The sequence below is a fragment of the Phalangium opilio genome, unplaced genomic scaffold (assembly GCF_054372755.1).
Source record: "Phalangium opilio isolate 3A_F unplaced genomic scaffold, DU_Popi_V2 ptg000046l_1, whole genome shotgun sequence".
NCBI classification, from domain to species: domain Eukaryota; kingdom Metazoa; phylum Arthropoda; class Arachnida; order Opiliones; family Phalangiidae; genus Phalangium; species Phalangium opilio.
Window position 1 is genome coordinate 910,588 of NW_028324169.1, and position 16,419 is coordinate 927,006.

General features: G+C 43.3%; 21 non-coding genes across 21 annotated transcripts; all 21 read left to right on the forward strand.

Moving 5' to 3' along the window:
• The first annotated feature begins 158 nt into the window (after positions 1-158).
• Positions 159-272, forward strand: TRNAM-CAU (transfer RNA methionine (anticodon CAU)). Its single transcript has 2 exons — positions 159-196; positions 227-272. It is a non-coding gene; the product is annotated as a tRNA-Met (tRNA).
• A 444-nt stretch (positions 273-716) lies between these two features.
• Positions 717-838, forward strand: TRNAL-CAA (transfer RNA leucine (anticodon CAA)). The gene is made up of 2 exons: positions 717-754; positions 793-838. It is a non-coding gene; the product is annotated as a tRNA-Leu (tRNA).
• A 1,763-nt stretch (positions 839-2,601) lies between these two features.
• On the forward strand, positions 2,602-2,723 carry TRNAL-CAA (transfer RNA leucine (anticodon CAA)). Its single transcript has 2 exons — positions 2,602-2,639; positions 2,678-2,723. It is a non-coding gene; the product is annotated as a tRNA-Leu (tRNA).
• Positions 2,724-3,167: 444 nt separating this feature from the next.
• Positions 3,168-3,289, forward strand: TRNAL-CAA (transfer RNA leucine (anticodon CAA)). Its single transcript has 2 exons — positions 3,168-3,205; positions 3,244-3,289. It is a non-coding gene; the product is annotated as a tRNA-Leu (tRNA).
• A 444-nt stretch (positions 3,290-3,733) lies between these two features.
• TRNAL-CAA (transfer RNA leucine (anticodon CAA)) lies at positions 3,734-3,855 on the forward strand. Its single transcript has 2 exons — positions 3,734-3,771; positions 3,810-3,855. It is a non-coding gene; the product is annotated as a tRNA-Leu (tRNA).
• A 632-nt stretch (positions 3,856-4,487) lies between these two features.
• TRNAL-CAA (transfer RNA leucine (anticodon CAA)) lies at positions 4,488-4,609 on the forward strand. Its single transcript has 2 exons — positions 4,488-4,525; positions 4,564-4,609. It is a non-coding gene; the product is annotated as a tRNA-Leu (tRNA).
• A 632-nt stretch (positions 4,610-5,241) lies between these two features.
• Positions 5,242-5,355, forward strand: TRNAM-CAU (transfer RNA methionine (anticodon CAU)). The gene is made up of 2 exons: positions 5,242-5,279; positions 5,310-5,355. It is a non-coding gene; the product is annotated as a tRNA-Met (tRNA).
• A 255-nt stretch (positions 5,356-5,610) lies between these two features.
• On the forward strand, positions 5,611-5,732 carry TRNAL-CAA (transfer RNA leucine (anticodon CAA)). Its single transcript has 2 exons — positions 5,611-5,648; positions 5,687-5,732. It is a non-coding gene; the product is annotated as a tRNA-Leu (tRNA).
• A 444-nt stretch (positions 5,733-6,176) lies between these two features.
• On the forward strand, positions 6,177-6,298 carry TRNAL-CAA (transfer RNA leucine (anticodon CAA)). Its single transcript has 2 exons — positions 6,177-6,214; positions 6,253-6,298. It is a non-coding gene; the product is annotated as a tRNA-Leu (tRNA).
• A 255-nt stretch (positions 6,299-6,553) lies between these two features.
• TRNAM-CAU (transfer RNA methionine (anticodon CAU)) lies at positions 6,554-6,667 on the forward strand. Its single transcript has 2 exons — positions 6,554-6,591; positions 6,622-6,667. It is a non-coding gene; the product is annotated as a tRNA-Met (tRNA).
• A 255-nt stretch (positions 6,668-6,922) lies between these two features.
• Positions 6,923-7,044, forward strand: TRNAL-CAA (transfer RNA leucine (anticodon CAA)). The gene is made up of 2 exons: positions 6,923-6,960; positions 6,999-7,044. It is a non-coding gene; the product is annotated as a tRNA-Leu (tRNA).
• Positions 7,045-7,299: 255 nt separating this feature from the next.
• TRNAL-CAA (transfer RNA leucine (anticodon CAA)) lies at positions 7,300-7,421 on the forward strand. The gene is made up of 2 exons: positions 7,300-7,337; positions 7,376-7,421. It is a non-coding gene; the product is annotated as a tRNA-Leu (tRNA).
• A 1,182-nt stretch (positions 7,422-8,603) lies between these two features.
• TRNAL-CAA (transfer RNA leucine (anticodon CAA)) lies at positions 8,604-8,725 on the forward strand. The gene is made up of 2 exons: positions 8,604-8,641; positions 8,680-8,725. It is a non-coding gene; the product is annotated as a tRNA-Leu (tRNA).
• Positions 8,726-10,474: 1,749 nt separating this feature from the next.
• TRNAL-CAA (transfer RNA leucine (anticodon CAA)) lies at positions 10,475-10,596 on the forward strand. Its single transcript has 2 exons — positions 10,475-10,512; positions 10,551-10,596. It is a non-coding gene; the product is annotated as a tRNA-Leu (tRNA).
• Positions 10,597-10,851: 255 nt separating this feature from the next.
• TRNAL-CAA (transfer RNA leucine (anticodon CAA)) lies at positions 10,852-10,973 on the forward strand. The gene is made up of 2 exons: positions 10,852-10,889; positions 10,928-10,973. It is a non-coding gene; the product is annotated as a tRNA-Leu (tRNA).
• Positions 10,974-12,353: 1,380 nt separating this feature from the next.
• Positions 12,354-12,475, forward strand: TRNAL-CAA (transfer RNA leucine (anticodon CAA)). Its single transcript has 2 exons — positions 12,354-12,391; positions 12,430-12,475. It is a non-coding gene; the product is annotated as a tRNA-Leu (tRNA).
• Positions 12,476-12,730: 255 nt separating this feature from the next.
• TRNAL-CAA (transfer RNA leucine (anticodon CAA)) lies at positions 12,731-12,852 on the forward strand. The gene is made up of 2 exons: positions 12,731-12,768; positions 12,807-12,852. It is a non-coding gene; the product is annotated as a tRNA-Leu (tRNA).
• A 1,009-nt stretch (positions 12,853-13,861) lies between these two features.
• On the forward strand, positions 13,862-13,983 carry TRNAL-CAA (transfer RNA leucine (anticodon CAA)). Its single transcript has 2 exons — positions 13,862-13,899; positions 13,938-13,983. It is a non-coding gene; the product is annotated as a tRNA-Leu (tRNA).
• A 255-nt stretch (positions 13,984-14,238) lies between these two features.
• TRNAL-CAA (transfer RNA leucine (anticodon CAA)) lies at positions 14,239-14,360 on the forward strand. Its single transcript has 2 exons — positions 14,239-14,276; positions 14,315-14,360. It is a non-coding gene; the product is annotated as a tRNA-Leu (tRNA).
• Positions 14,361-14,615: 255 nt separating this feature from the next.
• TRNAM-CAU (transfer RNA methionine (anticodon CAU)) lies at positions 14,616-14,729 on the forward strand. The gene is made up of 2 exons: positions 14,616-14,653; positions 14,684-14,729. It is a non-coding gene; the product is annotated as a tRNA-Met (tRNA).
• A 1,388-nt stretch (positions 14,730-16,117) lies between these two features.
• TRNAL-CAA (transfer RNA leucine (anticodon CAA)) lies at positions 16,118-16,239 on the forward strand. Its single transcript has 2 exons — positions 16,118-16,155; positions 16,194-16,239. It is a non-coding gene; the product is annotated as a tRNA-Leu (tRNA).
• Positions 16,240-16,419: the final 180 nt, after the last annotated feature.

Sequence of the window (16,419 nt, forward strand, 5' to 3'; positions counted from 1 at the left end):
ACTCAAGGGTTCTTAGTTTCATTGGTTCACGATTTCTATCTGTGTATTCTGGGCCTCGTATGAGGGCGTGGGTTTGAATCCCACTTCTGACACGATATGTTTTATGAAAATAACTGGATGAGATGTAATTTTAAAACGTCCAAATTACACAACATCACGTCAGGATGGCCGAGCGGTCTAAGGCGCCAGACTCATGGGGCTTAGCTTCCTTCGTTCACGATATGAATTCTGGTCCTCGTATGAGGGCGCGGGTTCGAATCCCACTTCTGACACGATATGTTTTATGAAAATAACTGGAAGATATGTAATTTTAAAACGTCCAAATTACACTAAACCACGTCAGGATGACCGAGCGGTCTAAGGCGACAGACTCAAGGGTTCTTAGTTTCATTGGTTCACGATGTCAATCTGTGTGTTCTGGGCCTCGTATGAGGGCGTGGGTTCGAATCCCACTTCTGACACGATATGTTTTATGAAAATAACTGGATGAGATGTAATTTTAAAATGTCCAAATTACACAAAACCACGTCAGGATGACCGAGCGGTCTAAGGCGCCAGGCTCAAGGGGCTTAGCTTCCTTCGTTCACGATGTGAATCTGTGTTATTCTGGGCCTCGTATGAGGGCTTGAGTTCGAATCCCACTTCTGACACGATATGTTATATGAAAATAACTTGAAGAGATGTAATTTTAAAACGTCCTAATTACACAACATCACGTCAAGATGGCCGAGCGGTCTAAGGCGCCAGACTCAAGGGGCTTAGCTTCCTTCGTTCACGATGTGAATCTGTGAATTCTGGTCCTCGTATGAGGGCGTGGGTTCGAATCCCACTTCTGACACGATATGTTTTATGAAAATAACTGGGAGAGATGTAATTTTAAAACGTCCAAATTACACAAAACCATGTCAGGATTGCCGAGCTGTCTAAGGCTACAGATTCAAGGGTTCTTAGTTTCATTGGGTCACGATGTGAATCTGTGTATTCTGGTCCTCGTTTGAGAGAGTGGGTTCGAATTCCACTTCTGACACGATATGTTGTATGAAAATAACTGGAAGAGATGTAATTTTAAAACGTCCAGATTACACAACATCACGTCAGGTTGGCCGAGCGGTCTAAGGCGCCAGACTCAAGGGGCTTAGCTTCCTTCGTTCACGATGTGAATGTGTGAATTCTGGTCCTCGTATGAGGGCGTGGGTTCGAATCCCACTTCTGAGACGATATGTTTTATGAAAATAACTGGATGAGATGTAATTTTAAAACGTCCAAATTACACAAAACCATGTCAGGATTGCCGAGAAGTCTAAGGCGACAGACTCAAGGGTTCTTAGTTTCATTGGTTCACGATTTCAATCTGTGTGTTCTGGGCCTCGTATGATGGCGTGGGTTCGAATCCCACTTCTGACACGATATGTTTTATGAAAATAACTGGATGAGATGTAATTTTAAAACGTCCAAATTACACTAAACCACGTCAGGATGACCGAGCGGTCTAAGGCGCCAGGCTCAAGGGGCTTAGCTTCCTTCGTTCACGATGTGAATGTGTGAATTCTGGTCCTCGTATGAGGGCGTGGGTTCGAATCCCACTTCTGAGACGATATGTTTTATGAAAATAACTGGATGAGATGTAATTTTAAAACGTCCAAATTACACAAAACCATGTCAGGATTGCCGAGAAGTCTAAGGCGACAGACTCAAGGGTTCTTAGTTTCATTGGTTCACGATTTCAATCTGTGTATTCTGGGCCTCGTATGATGGCGTGGGTTCGAATCCCACTTCTGACACGATATGTTTTATGAAAATAACTGGATGAGATGTAATTTTAAAACGTCCAAATTACACTAAACCACGTCAGGATGACCGAGCGGTCTAAGGCGCCAGGCTCAAGGGGCTTAGCTTCCTTCGTTCACGATGTGAATGTGTGAATTCTGGTCCTCGTATGAGGGCGTGGGTTCGAATCCCACTTCTGAGACGATATGTTTTATGAAAATAACTGGATGAGATGTAATTTTAAAACGTCCAAATTACACAAAACCATGTCAGGATTGCCGAGAAGTCTAAGGCGACAGACTCAAGGGTTCTTAGTTTCATTGGTTCACGATTTCAATCTGTGTATTCTGGGCCTCGTATGATGGCGTGGGTTCGAATCCCACTTCTGACACGATATGTTTTATGAAAATAACTGGATGAGATGTAATTTTAAAACGTCCAAATTACACTAAACCACGTCAGGATGACCGAGCGGTCTAAGGCGCCAGACTCAAGGGGCTTAGCTTCCTTTGTTCACGATGTGAATCTGTGTATTCTGGTCCTCGTTTGAGAGAGTGGGTTCGAATTCCACTTCTGACACGATATGTTTTATGAAAATAACTGGAAGAGATGTAATTTTAAAACGTCCAAATTACACTAAACCACGTCAGGATGACCGAGCGGTCTAAGGCGACAGACTCAAGTGTTCTTAGTTTCATTGGTTCACGATGTGAATCTGTGTATTCTGGTCCTCGTTTGAGAGAGTGGGTTCGAATTCCACTTCTGACACGATATGTTGTATGAAAATAACTTGAAGAGATGTAATTTTAAAACGTCCTAATTACACAACATCACGTCAAGATGGCCGAGCGGTCTAAGGCGCCAGACTCAAGGGGCTTAGCTTCCTTCGTTCACGATGTGAATCTGTGAATTCTGGTCCTCGTATGAGGGCGTGGGTTCGAATCCCACTTCTGACACGATATGTTTTATGAAAATAACTGGGAGAGATGTAATTTTAAAACGTCCAAATTACACAAAACCATGTCAGGATTGCCGAGCTGTCTAAGGCTACAGATTCAAGGGTTCTCAGTTTCATTGGGTCACGATGTGAATCTGTGTATTCTGGTCCTCGTTTGAGAGAGTGGGTTCGAATTCCACTTCTGACACGATATGTTTTATGAAAATAACTGGAAGAGATGTAATTTTAAAACGTCCAAATTACACTAAACCACGTCAGGATGACCGAGCGGTCTAAGGCGACAGACTCAAGTGTTCTTAGTTTCATTGGTTCACGATGTGAATCTGTGTATTCTGGTCCTCGTTTGAGAGAGTGGGTTCGAATTCCACTTCTGACACGATATGTTATATGAAAATAACTTGAAGAGATGTAATTTTAAAACGTCCTAATTACACAACATCACGTCAAGATGGCCGAGCGGTCTAAGGCGCCAGACTCAAGGGGCTTAGCTTCCTTCGTTCACGATGTGAATCTGTGAATTCTGGTCCTCGTATGAGGGCGTGGGTTCGAATCCCACTTCTGACACGATATGTTTTATGAAAATAACTGGGAGAGATGTAATTTTAAAACGTCCAAATTACACAAAACCATGTCAGGATTGCCGAGCTGTCTAAGGCTACAGATTCAAGGGTTCTTAGTTTCATTGGGTCACGATGTGAATCTGTGTATTCTGGTCCTCGTTTGAGAGAGTGGGTTCGAATTCCACTTCTGACACGATATGTTTTATGAAAATAACTGGAAGAGATGTAATTTTAAAACGTCCAAATTACACTAAACCACGTCAGGATGACCGAGCGGTCTAAGGCGACAGACTCAAGTGTTCTTAGTTTCATTGGTTCACGATGTGAATCTGTGTATTCTGGTCCTCGTTTGAGAGAGTGGGTTCGAATTCCACTTCTGACACGATATGTTATATGAAAATAACTTGAAGAGATGTAATTTTAAAACGTCCTAATTACACAACATCACGTCAAGATGGCCGAGCGGTCTAAGGCGCCAGACTCAAGGGGCTTAGCTTCCTTCGTTCACGATGTGAATGTGTGAATTCTGGTCCTCGTATGAGGGCGTGGGTTCGAATCCCACTTCTGACACGATATGTTTTATGAAAATAACTGGAAGAGATGTAATTTTAAAACGTCCAAATTACACAAAACCATGTCAGGATTGCCGAGCGGTCTAAGGCTACAGATTCATGGGTTCTTAGTTTCATTGGTTCACGATGTCAATCTGTGTATTCTGGGCCTCGTATGAGGGCGTGGGTTCGAATCCCACTTCTGACACGATATGTTTTATGAAAATAACTGGATGAGATGTAATTTTAAAACGTCCAAATTACACTAAACCACGTCAGGACGACCGAGCGGTCTAAGGCACCAGACTCAAGGGGCTTAGCTTCCTTTGTTCACGATGTGAATCTGTGTATTCTGGTCCTCGTTTGAGAGAGTGGGTTCGAATTCCACTTCTGACACGATATGTTTTATGAAAATAACTGGAAGAGATGTAATTTTAAAACGTCCAAATTACACTAAACCACGTCAGGATGACCGAGCGGTCTAAGGCGACAGACTCAAGTGTTCTTAGTTTCATTGGTTCACGATGTGAATCTGTGTATTCTGGTCCTCGTTTGAGAGAGTGGGTTCGAATTCCACTTCTGACACGATATGTTATATTAAAATAACTTGAAGAGATGTAATTTTAAAACGTCCTAATTACACAACATCACGTCAAGATGGCCGAGCGGTCTAAGGCGCCAGACTCAAGGGGCTTAGCTTCTTTCGTTCACGATGTGAATCTGTGAATTCTGGTCCTCGTATGAGGGCGTGGGTTCGAATCCCACTTCTGACACGATATGTTTTATGAAAATAACTGGGAGAGATGTAATTTTAAAACGTCCAAATTACACAAAACCATGTCAGGATTGCCGAGCTGTCTAAGGCTACAGATTCAAGGGTTCTTAGTTTCATTGGGTCACGATGTGAATCTGTGTATTCTGGTCCTCGTTTGAGAGAGTGGGTTCGAATTCCACTTCTGACACGATATGTTTTATGAAAATAACTGGAAGAGATGTAATTTTAAAACGTCCAGATTACACAACATCACGTCAGGATGGCCGAGCGGTCTAAGGCGCCAGACTCAAGGGGCTTAGCTTCCTTCGTTCACGATGTGAATGTGTGAATTCTGGTCCTCGTATGAGGGCGTGGGTTCGAATCCCACTTCGATCACGATATGTTTTATGAAAATAACTGGAAGAGATGTAATTTTAAAACGTCCAAATTACACAAAACCATGTCAGGATTGCCGAGCGGTCTAAGGCTACAGATTCATGGGTTCTTAGTTTCATTGGTTCACGATGTCAATCTGTGTATTCTGGGCCTCGTATGAGGGCGTGGGTTCGAATCCCACTTCTGACACGATATGTTTTATGAAAATAACTGGAAGAGATGTAATTTTAAAACGTCCAGATTACACAACATCACGTCAGGATGGCCGAGCGGTCTAAGGCGCCAGACTCATGGGGCTTAGCTTCCTTCGTTCACGATGTGAATTCTGGTCCTCGTATGAGGGCGCGGGTTCGAATCCCACTTCTGACACGATATGTTTTATGAAAATAACTGGGAGAGATGTAATTTTAAAACGTCCAAATTACACAAAACCATGTCAGGATTGCCGAGCTGTCTAAGGCTACAGATTCAAGGGTTCTTAGTTTCATTGGGTCACGATGTGAATCTGTGTATTCTGGTCCTCGTTTGAGAGAGTGGGTTCGAATTCCACTTCTGACACGATATGTTTTATGAAAATAACTGGAAGAGATGTAATTTTAAAACGTCCAGATTACACAACATCACGTCAGGATGGCCGAGCGGTCTAAGGCGCCAGACTCAAGGGGCTTAGCTTCCTTCGTTCACGATGTGAATGTGTGAATTCTGGTCCTCGTATGAGGGCGTGGGTTCGAATCCCACTTCTGACACTATATGTTTTATGAAAATAACTGGAAGAGATGTAATTTTAAAACGTCCAAATTACACAAAACCATGTCAGGATTGCCGAGCGGTCTAAGGCTACAGATTCATGGGTTCTTAGTTTCATTGGTTCACGATGTCAATCTGTGTATTCTGGGCCTCGTATGAGGGCGTGGGTTCGAATCCCACTTCTGACACGATATGTTTTATGAAAATAACTGGATGAGATGTAATTTTAAAACGTCCAAATTACACTAAACCACGTCAGGACGACCGAGCGGTCTAAGGCGACAGACTCAAGTGTTCTTAGTTTCATTGGTTCACGATGTGAATCTGTGTATTCTGGTCCTCGTTTGAGAGAGTGGGTTCGAATTCCACTTCTGACACGATATGTTATATTAAAATAACTTGAAGAGATGTAATTTTAAAACGTCCTAATTACACAACATCACGTCAAGATGGCCGAGCGGTCTAAGGCGCCAGACTCAAGGGGCTTAGCTTCTTTCGTTCACGATGTGAATCTGTGAATTCTGGTCCTCGTATGAGGGCGTGGGTTCGAATCCCACTTCTGACACGATATGTTTTATGAAAATAACTGGGAGAGATGTAATTTTAAAACGTCCAAATTACACAAAACCATGTCAGCATTGCCGAGCTGTCTAAGGCTACAGATTCAAGGGTTCTTAGTTTCATTGGGTCACGATGTGAATCTGTGTATTCTGGTCCTCGTTTGAGAGAGTGGGTTCGAATTCCACTTCTGACACGATATGTTTTATGAAAATAACTGGAAGAGATGTAATTTTAAAACGTCCAGATTACACAACATCACGTCAGGATGGCCGAGCGGTCTAAGGCGCCAGACTCATGGGGCTTAGCTTCCTTCGTTCACGATGTGAATTCTGGTCCTCGTATGAGGGCGCGGGTTCGAATCCCACTTCTGACACGATATGTTTTATGAAAATAACTGGATGAGATGTAATTTTATAACGTCCAAATTACACTAAACCACGTCAGGATGACCGAGCGGTCTAAGGCGACAGACTCAAGTGTTCTTAGTTTCATTGGTTCACGATGTCAATCTGTGTATTCTGGTCCTCGTTTGAGAGAGTGGGTTCGAATTCCACTTCTGACACGATATGTTATATGAAAATAACTTGAAGAGATGTAATTTTAAAACTTCCTAATTACACAACATCACGTCAAGATGGCCGAGCGGTCTAAGGCGCCAGACTCAAGGGGCTTAGCTTCCTTCGTTCACGATGTGAATCTGTGAATTCTGGTCCTCGTATGAGGGCGTGGGTTCGAATCCCACTTCTGACACGATATGTTTTATGAAATTAACTGGGAGAGATGTAATTTTAAAACGTCCAAATTACACAAAACCATGTCAGAATTGCCGAGCTGTCTAAGGCTACAGATTCAAGGGTTCTTAGTTTCATTGGGTCACGATGTGAATCTGTGTATTCTGGTCCTCGTTTGAGAGAGTGGGTTCGAATTCCACTTCTGACACGATATGTTTTATGAAAATAACTGGAAGAGATGTAATTTTAAAACGTCCAGATTACTCAATATCACGTCAGGATGGCCGAGCGGTCTAAGGCGCCAGACTCAAGGGGCTTAGCTTCCTTCGTTCACGATGTGAATGTGTGAATTCTGGTCCTCGTATGAGGGCGTGGGTTCGAATCCCACTTCTGACACGATATGTTTTATGAAAATAACTGGATGAGATGTAATTTTAAAACGTCCAAATTACACAAAACCACGTCAGGATGACCGAGCGGTCTAAGGCGCCAGGCTCAAGGGGCTTAGCTTCCTTCGTTCACGATGTGAATCTGTGTTATTCTGGGCCTCGTATGAGGGCTTGAGTTCGAATCCCACTTCTGACACGATATGTTTTATGAAAATAACTGGAAGATATGTAATTTTAAAACGTCCAAATTACACTAAACCACGTCAGGATGACCGAGCGGTCTAAGGCGACAGACTCAAGGGTTCTTAGTTTCATTGGTTCACGATGTCAATCTGTGTGTTCTGGGCCTCGTATGAGGGCGTGGGTTCGAATCCCACTTCTGACACGATATGTTTTATGAAAATAACTGGATGAGATGTAATTTTAAAACGTCCAAATTACACAACATCACGTCAGGATGGCCGAGCGGTCTAAGGCGCCAGACTCATGGGGCTTAGCTTCCTTCGTTCACGATGTGAATTCTGATCCTCGTATGAGGGCGCGGGTTCGAATCCCACTTCTGACACGATATGCTTTATGAAAATAACTGGAAGATATGTAATTTTAAAACGTCCAAATTACACTAAACCACGTCAGGATGACCGAGCGGTCTAAGGCGACAGACTCAAGGGTTCTTAGTTTCATTGGTTCACGATGTCAACCTGTGTGTTCTGGGCCTCTTATGAGGGCGTGGGTTCGAATCCCACTTCTGACACGATATGTTTTATGAAAATAACTGGAAGAGATGTAATTTTAAAACGTCCAAATTACACAAAACCACGTCAGGATGACCGAGCGGTCTAAGGCGCCAGGCTCAAGGGGCTTAGCTTCCTTCGTTCACGATGTGAATTCTGATCCTCGTATGAGGGCGCGGGTTCGAATCCCACTTCTGACACGATATGTTTTATGAAAATAACTGGAAGATATGTAATTTTAAAACGTCGAAATTACACAAAACCACGTCAGGATGACCGAGCGGTCTAAGGCGACAGACTCAAGGGTTCTTAGTTTCATTGGTTCACGATGTCAATCTGTGTATTCTGGTCCTCGTTTGAGAGAGTGGGTTCGAATTCCACTTCTGACACGATATGTTTTATGAAAATAACTGGAAGAGATGTAATTTTAAAACGTCCAGATTACTCAACATCACGTCAGGATGGCCGAGCGGTCTAAGGCGCCAGACTCAAGGGGCTTAGCTTCCTTCGTTCACGATGTGAATGTGTGAATTCTGGTCCTCGTATGAGGGCGTGGGTTCGAATCCCACTTCTGACACGATATGTTTTATGAAAATAACTGGATGAGATGTAATTTTAAAACGTCCAAATTACACAAAACCACGTCAGGATGACCGAGCGGTCTAAGGCGCCAGGCTCAAGGGGCTTAGCTTCCTTCGTTCACGATGTGAATCTGTGTTATTCTGGGCCTCGTATGAGGGCTTGAGTTCGAATCCCACTTCTGACACGATATGTTTTATGAAAATAACTGGAAGATATGTAATTTTAAAACGTCCAAATTACACTAAACCACGTCAGGATGACCGAGCGGTCTAAGGCGACAGACTCAAGGGTTCTTAGTTTCATTGGTTCACGATGTCAATCTGTGTGTTCTGGGCCTCGTATGAGGGCGTGGGTTCGAATCCCACTTCTGACACGATATGTTTTATGAAAATAACTGGATGAGATGTAATTTTAAAACGTCCAAATTACACAACATCACGTCAGGATGGCCGAGCGGTCTAAGGCGCCAGACTCATGGGGCTTAGCTTCCTTCGTTCACGATGTGAATTCTGATCCTCGTATGAGGGCGCGGGTTCGAATCCCACTTCTGACACGATATGCTTTATGAAAATAACTGGAAGATATGTAATTTTAAAACGTCCAAATTACACTAAACCACGTCAGGATGACCGAGCGGTCTAAGGCGACAGACTCAAGGGTTCTTAGTTTCATTGGTTCACGATGTCAACCTGTGTGTTCTGGGCCTCTTATGAGGGCGTGGGTTCGAATCCCACTTCTGACACGATATGTTTTATGAAAATAACTGGAAGAGATGTAATTTTAAAACGTCCAAATTACACAAAACCACGTCAGGATGACCGAGCGGTCTAAGGCGCCAGGCTCAAGGGGCTTAGCTTCCTTCGTTCACGATGTGAATTCTGATCCTCGTATGAGGGCGCGGGTTCGAATCCCACTTCTGACACGATATGTTTTATGAAAATAACTGGAAGATATGTAATTTTAAAACGTCGAAATTACACAAAACCACGTCAGGATGACCGAGCGGTCTAAGGCGACAGACTCAAGGGTTCTTAGTTTCATTGGTTCACGATGTCAACCTGTGTGTTCTGGGCCTCTTATGAGGGCGTGGGTTCGAATCCCACTTCTGACACGATATGTTTTATGAAAATAACTGGAAGAGATGTAATTTTAAAACGTCCAAATTACACAAAACCACGTCAGGATGACCGAGCGGTCTAAGGCGACAGACTCAAGTGTTCTTAGTTTCATTGGTTCACGATGTCAATCTGTGTATTCTGGTCCTCGTTTGAGAGAGTGGGTTCGAATCCCACTTCTGACACGATATGTTTTATGAAAATAACTGGAAGAGATGTAATTTTAAAACGTCGAAATTACACAAAACCACGTCAGGATGACCGAGCGGTCTAAGGCGACAGACTCAAGGGTTCTTAGTTTCATTGGTTCACGATTTCAATCTGTGTATTCTGGGCCTCGTATGAGGGCGTGGGTTCGAATCCCACTTCTGACACGATATGTTTTATGAAAATAACTGGATGAGATGTAATTTTATAACGTCCAAATTACACTAAACCACGTCAGGATGACCGAGCGGTCTAAGGCGACAGACTCAAGTGTTCTTAGTTTCATTGGTTCACGATGTCAATCTGTGTATTCTGGTCCTCGTTTGAGAGAGTGGGTTCGAATTCCACTTCTGACACGATATGTTATATGAAAATAACTTGAAGAGATGTAATTTTAAAACGTCCTAATTACACAACATCACGTCAAGATGGCCGAGCGGTCTAAGGCGCCAGACTCAAGGGGCTTAGCTTCCTTCGTTCACGATGTGAATCTGTGAATTCTGGTCCTCGTATGAGGGCGTGGGTTCGAATCCCACTTCTGACACGATATGTTTTATGAAATTAACTGGGAGAGATGTAATTTTAAAACGTCCAAATTACACAAAACCATGTCAGAATTTCCGAGCTGTCTAAGGCTACAGATTCAAGGGTTCTTAGTTTCATTGGGTCACGATGTGAATCTGTGTATTCTGGTCCTCGTTTGAGAGAGTGGGTTCGAATTCCACTTCTGACACGATATGTTTTATGAAAATAACTGGAAGAGATGTAATTTTAAAACGTCCAGATTACTCAACATCACGTCAGGATGGCCGAGCGGTCTAAGGCGCCAGACTCAAGGGGCTTAGCTTCCTTCGTTCACGATGTGAATGTGTGAATTCTGGTCCTCGTATGAGGGCGTGGGTTCGAATCCCACTTCTGACACGATATGTTTTATGAAAATAACTGGATGAGATGTAATTTTAAAACGTCCAAATTACACAAAACCACGTCAGGATGACCGAGCGGTCTAAGGCGCCAGGCTCAAGGGGCTTAGCTTCCTTCGTTCACGATGTGAATCTGTGTTATTCTGGGCCTCGTATGAGGGCTTGAGTTCGAATCCCACTTCTGACACGATATGTTTTATGAAAATAACTGGAAGATATGTAATTTTAAAACGTCCAAATTACACTAAACCACGTCAGGATGACCGAGCGGTCTAAGGCGACAGACTCAAGGGTTCTTAGTTTCATTGGTTCACGATGTCAATCTGTGTGTTCTGGGCCTCGTATGAGGGCGTGGGTTCGAATCCCACTTCTGACACGATATGTTTTATGAAAATAACTGGATGAGATGTAATTTTAAAACGTCCAAATTACACAACATCACGTCAGGATGGCCGAGCGGTCTAAGGCGCCAGACTCATGGGGCTTAGCTTCCTTCGTTCACGATGTGAATTCTGATCCTCGTATGAGGGCGCGGGTTCGAATCCCACTTCTGACACGATATGCTTTATGAAAATAACTGGAAGATATGTAATTTTAAAACGTCCAAATTACACTAAACCACGTCAGGATGACCGAGCGGTCTAAGGCGACAGACTCAAGGGTTCTTAGTTTCATTGGTTCACGATGTCAACCTGTGTGTTCTGGGCCTCTTATGAGGGCGTGGGTTCGAATCCCACTTCTGACACGATATGTTTTATGAAAATAACTGGAAGAGATGTAATTTTAAAACGTCCAAATTACACAAAACCACGTCAGGATGACCGAGCGGTCCAAGGCGCCAGGCTCAAGGGGCTTAGCTTCCTTCGTTCACGATGTGAATCTGTGTTATTCTGGGCCTCGTATGAGGGCTTGAGTTCGAATCCCACTTCTGACACGATATGTTTTATGAAAATAACTGGAAGAGATGTAATTTTAAAACGTCGAAATTACACAAAACCACGTCAGGATGACCGAGCGGTCTAAGGCGACAGACTCAAGGGTTCTTAGTTTCATTGGTTCACGATTTCAATCTGTGTATTCTGGGCCTCGTATGAGGGCGTGGGTTCGAATCCCACTTCTGACACGATATGTTTTATGAAAATAACTGGATGAGATGTAATTTTATAACGTCCAAATTACACTAAACCACGTCAGGATGACCGAGCGGTCTAAGGCGACAGACTCAAGTGTTCTTAGTTTCATTGGTTCACGATGTCAATCTGTGTATTCTGGTCCTCGTTTGAGAGAGTGGGTTCGAATTCCACTTCTGACACGATATGTTATATGAAAATAACTTGAAGAGATGTAATTTTAAAACGTCCTAATTGCACAACATCACGTCAAGATGGCCGAGCGGTCTAAGGCGCCAGACTCAAGGGGCTTAGCTTCCTTCGTTCACGATGTGAATCTGTGAATTCTGGTCCTCGTATGAGGGCGTGGGTTCGAATCCCACTTCTGACACGATATGTTTTATGAAAATAACTGGGAGAGATGTAATTTTAAAACGTCCAAATTACACAAAACCATGTCAGAATTGCCGAGCTGTCTAAGGCTACAGATTCAAGGGTTCTTAGTTTCATTGGGTCACGATGTGAATCTGTGTATTCTGGTCCTCGTTTGAGAGAGTGGGTTCGAATTCCACTTCTGACACGATATGTTTTATGAAAATAACTGGAAGAGATGTAATTTTAAAACGTCCAGATTACTCAACATCACGTCAGGATGGCCGAGCGGTCTAAGGCGCCAGACTCAAGGGGCTTAGCTTCCTTCGTTCACGATGTGAATGTGTGAATTCTGGTCCTCGTATGAGGGCGTGGGTTCGAATCCCACTTCTGACACGATATGTTTTATGAAAATAACTGGATGAGATGTAATTTTAAAACGTCCAAATTACACAAAACCATGTCAGGATTGCCGAGAAGTCTAAGGCGACAGACTCAAGGGTTCTTAGTTTCATTGGTTCACGATTTCAATCTGTGTATTCTGGGCCTCGTATGAGGGCGTGGGTTCGAATCCCACTTCTGACACGATATGTTTTATGAAAATAACTGGATGAGATGTAATTTTAAAACGTCCAAATTACACTAAACCACGTCAGGATGACCGAGCGGTCTAAGGCGCCAGACTCAAGGGGCTTAGCTTCCTTTGTTCACGATGTGAATCTGTGTATTCTGGTCCTCGTTTGAGAGAGTGGGTTCGAATTTCACTTCTGACACGATATGTTATATGAAAATAACTGGAAGAGATGTAATTTTAAAACGTCCAAATTACACTAAACCACGTCAGGATGACCGAGCGGTCTAAGGCGACAGACTCAAGGGTTCTTAGTTTCATTGGTTCACGATTTCAATCTGTGTATTCTGGGCCTCGTATGAGGGCGTGGGTTCGAATCCCACTTCTGACACGATATGTTTTATGAAAATAACTGGATGAGATGTAATTTTAAAACGTCCAAATTACACTAAACCACGTCAGGATGACCGAGCGGTCTAAGGCGCCAGACTCAAGGGGCTTAGCTTCCTTTGTTCACGATGTGAATCTGTGTATTCTGGTCCTCGTTTGAGAGAGTGGGTTCGAATTTCACTTCTGACACGATATGTTTTATGAAAATAACTGGAAGAGATGTAATTTTAAAACGTCCAAATTACACTAAACCACGTCAGGATGACCGAGCGGTCTAAGGCGACAGACTCAAGTGTTCTTAGTTTCATTGGTTCACGATGTGAATCTGTGTATTCTGGTCCTCGTTTGAGAGAGTGGGTTCGAATTCCACTTCTGACACGATATGTTATATGAAAATAACTTGAAGAGATGTAATTTTAAAACGTCCTAATTGCACAACATCACGTCAAGATGGCCGAGCGGTCTAAGGCGCCAGACTCAAGGGGCTTAGCTTCCTTCGTTCACGATGTGAATCTGTGAATTCTGGTCCTCGTATGAGGGCGTGGGTTCGAATCCCACTTCTGACACGATATGTTTTATGAAAATAACTGGGAGAGATGTAATTTTAAAACGTCCAAATTACACAAAACCATGTCAGGATTGCCGAGCTGTCTAAGGCTACAGATTCAAGGGTTCTTAGTTTCATTGGGTCACGATGTGAATCTGTGTATTCTGGTCCTCGTTTGAGAGAGTGGGTTCGAATTCCACTTCTGACACGATATGTTTTATGAAAATAACTGGAAGAGATGTAATTTTAAAACGTCCAGATTACACAACATCACGTCAGGATGGCCGAGCGGTCTAAGGCGCCAGACTCAAGGGGCTTAGCTTCCTTCGTTCACGATGTGAATGTGTGAATTCTGGTCTTCGTATGAGGGCGTGGGTTCGAATCCCACTTCTGACACGATATGTTTTATGAAAATAACTGGAAGAGATGTAATTTTAAAACGTCCAAATTACACAAAACCATGTCAGGATTGCCGAGCGGTCTAAGGCTACAGATTCATGGGTTCTTAGTTTCATTGGTTCACGATGTCAATCTGTATATTCTGGGCCTCGTATGAGGGCGTGGGTTCGAATCCCACTTCTGACACGATATGTTTTATGAAAATAACTGGAAGAGATGTAATTTTAAAACGTCCAGATTACACAACATCACGTCAGGATGGCCGAGCGGTCTAAGGCGCCAGACTCATGGGGCTTAGCTTCCTTCGTTCACGATGTGAATTCTGGTCCTCGTATGAGGGCGCGGGTTCGAATCCCACTTCTGACACGATATGTTTTATGAAAATAACTGGAAGATATGTAATTTTAAAACGTCCAAATTACACTAAACCACGTCAGGATGACCGAGCGGTCTAAGGCGACAGACTCAAGGGTTCTTAGTTTCATTGGTTCACGATGTCAATCTGTGTGTTCTGGGCCTCGTATGAGGGCGTGGGTTCGAATCCCACTTCTGACACGATATGTTTTATGAAAATAACTGGAAGATATGTAATTTTAAAACGTCCAAATTACACTAAACCACGTCAGGATGACCGAGCGGTCTAAGGCGACAGACTCAAGGGTTCTTAGTTTCATTGGTTCACGATGTCAATCTGTGTGTTCTGGGCCTCGTATGAGGGCGTGGGTTCGAATCCCACTTCTGACACGATATGTTTTATGAAAATAACTGGAAGAAATGTAATTTTAAAACGTCCAAATTACACAAAACCACGTCAGGATGACCGAGCGGTCTAAGGCGCCAGGCTCAAGGGTCTTAGCTTCCTTCGTTCACGATGTGAATCTGTGTTATTCTGAGCCTCGTATGAGGGCGTGGGTTCGAATCCCACTTCTGACACGATATGTTTTATGAAAATAACTGGAAGAGATGTAATTTTAAAACGTCCAAATTACACAAAACCACGTCAGGATGACCGAGCGGTCTAAGGCGACAGACTCAAGGGTTCTTAGGTTCATTGGTCCACGATTTCAATCTGTGTATTCTGGGCCTCGTATGAGGGCGTGGGTTCGAATCCCACTTCTGACACGATATGTTTTATGAAAATAACTGGATGAGATGTAATTTTAAAACGTCCAAATTACACTAAACCACGTCAGGATGACCGAGCGGTCTAAGGCGACAGACTCAAGGGTTCTTAGTTTCATTGGTTCACGATTTCAATCTGTGTATTCTGGGCCTCGTATGAGGGCGTGGGTTCGAATCCCACTTCTGACACGATATGTTTTATGAAAATAACTGGATGAGATGTAATTTTAAAACGTCCAAATTACACTAAACCACGTCAGGATGACCGAGCGGTCTAAGGCGCCAGACTCAAGGGGCTTAGCTTCCTTTGTTCACGATGTGAATCTGTGTATTCTGGTCCTCGTTTGAGAGAGTGGGTTCGAATTCCACTTCTGACACGATATGTTTTATGAAAATAACTGGAAGAGATGTAATTTTAAAACGTCCAAATTACACTAAACCACGTCAGGATGACCGAGCGGTCTAAGGCGACAGACTCAAGTGTTCTTAGTTTCATTGGTTCACGATGTGAATCTGTGTATTCTGGTCCTCGTTTGAGAGAGTGGGTTCGAATTCCACTTCTGACACGATATGTTATATGAAAATAACTTGAAGAGATGTAATTTTAAAACGTCCTAATTACACAACATCACGTCAAGATGGCCGAGCGGTCTAAGGCGCCAGACTCAAGGGGCTTAGCTTCCTTCGTTCACGATGTGAATCTGTGAATTCTGGTCCTCGTATGAGGGCGTGGGTTCGAATCCCACTTCTGACACGATATGTTTTATGAAAATAACTGGAAGAGATGTAATTTTAAAGCGTCCAATTTGCACAAAACCATGTCAGGATTGCCGAGCAGTCTAAGGCTACAGATTCAAGGGTTCTTAGTTTCATTGGGTCACGATGTGAATCTGTGTATTCTGGTCCTCGTTTGAGAGAGTGGGTTCGAATTCCA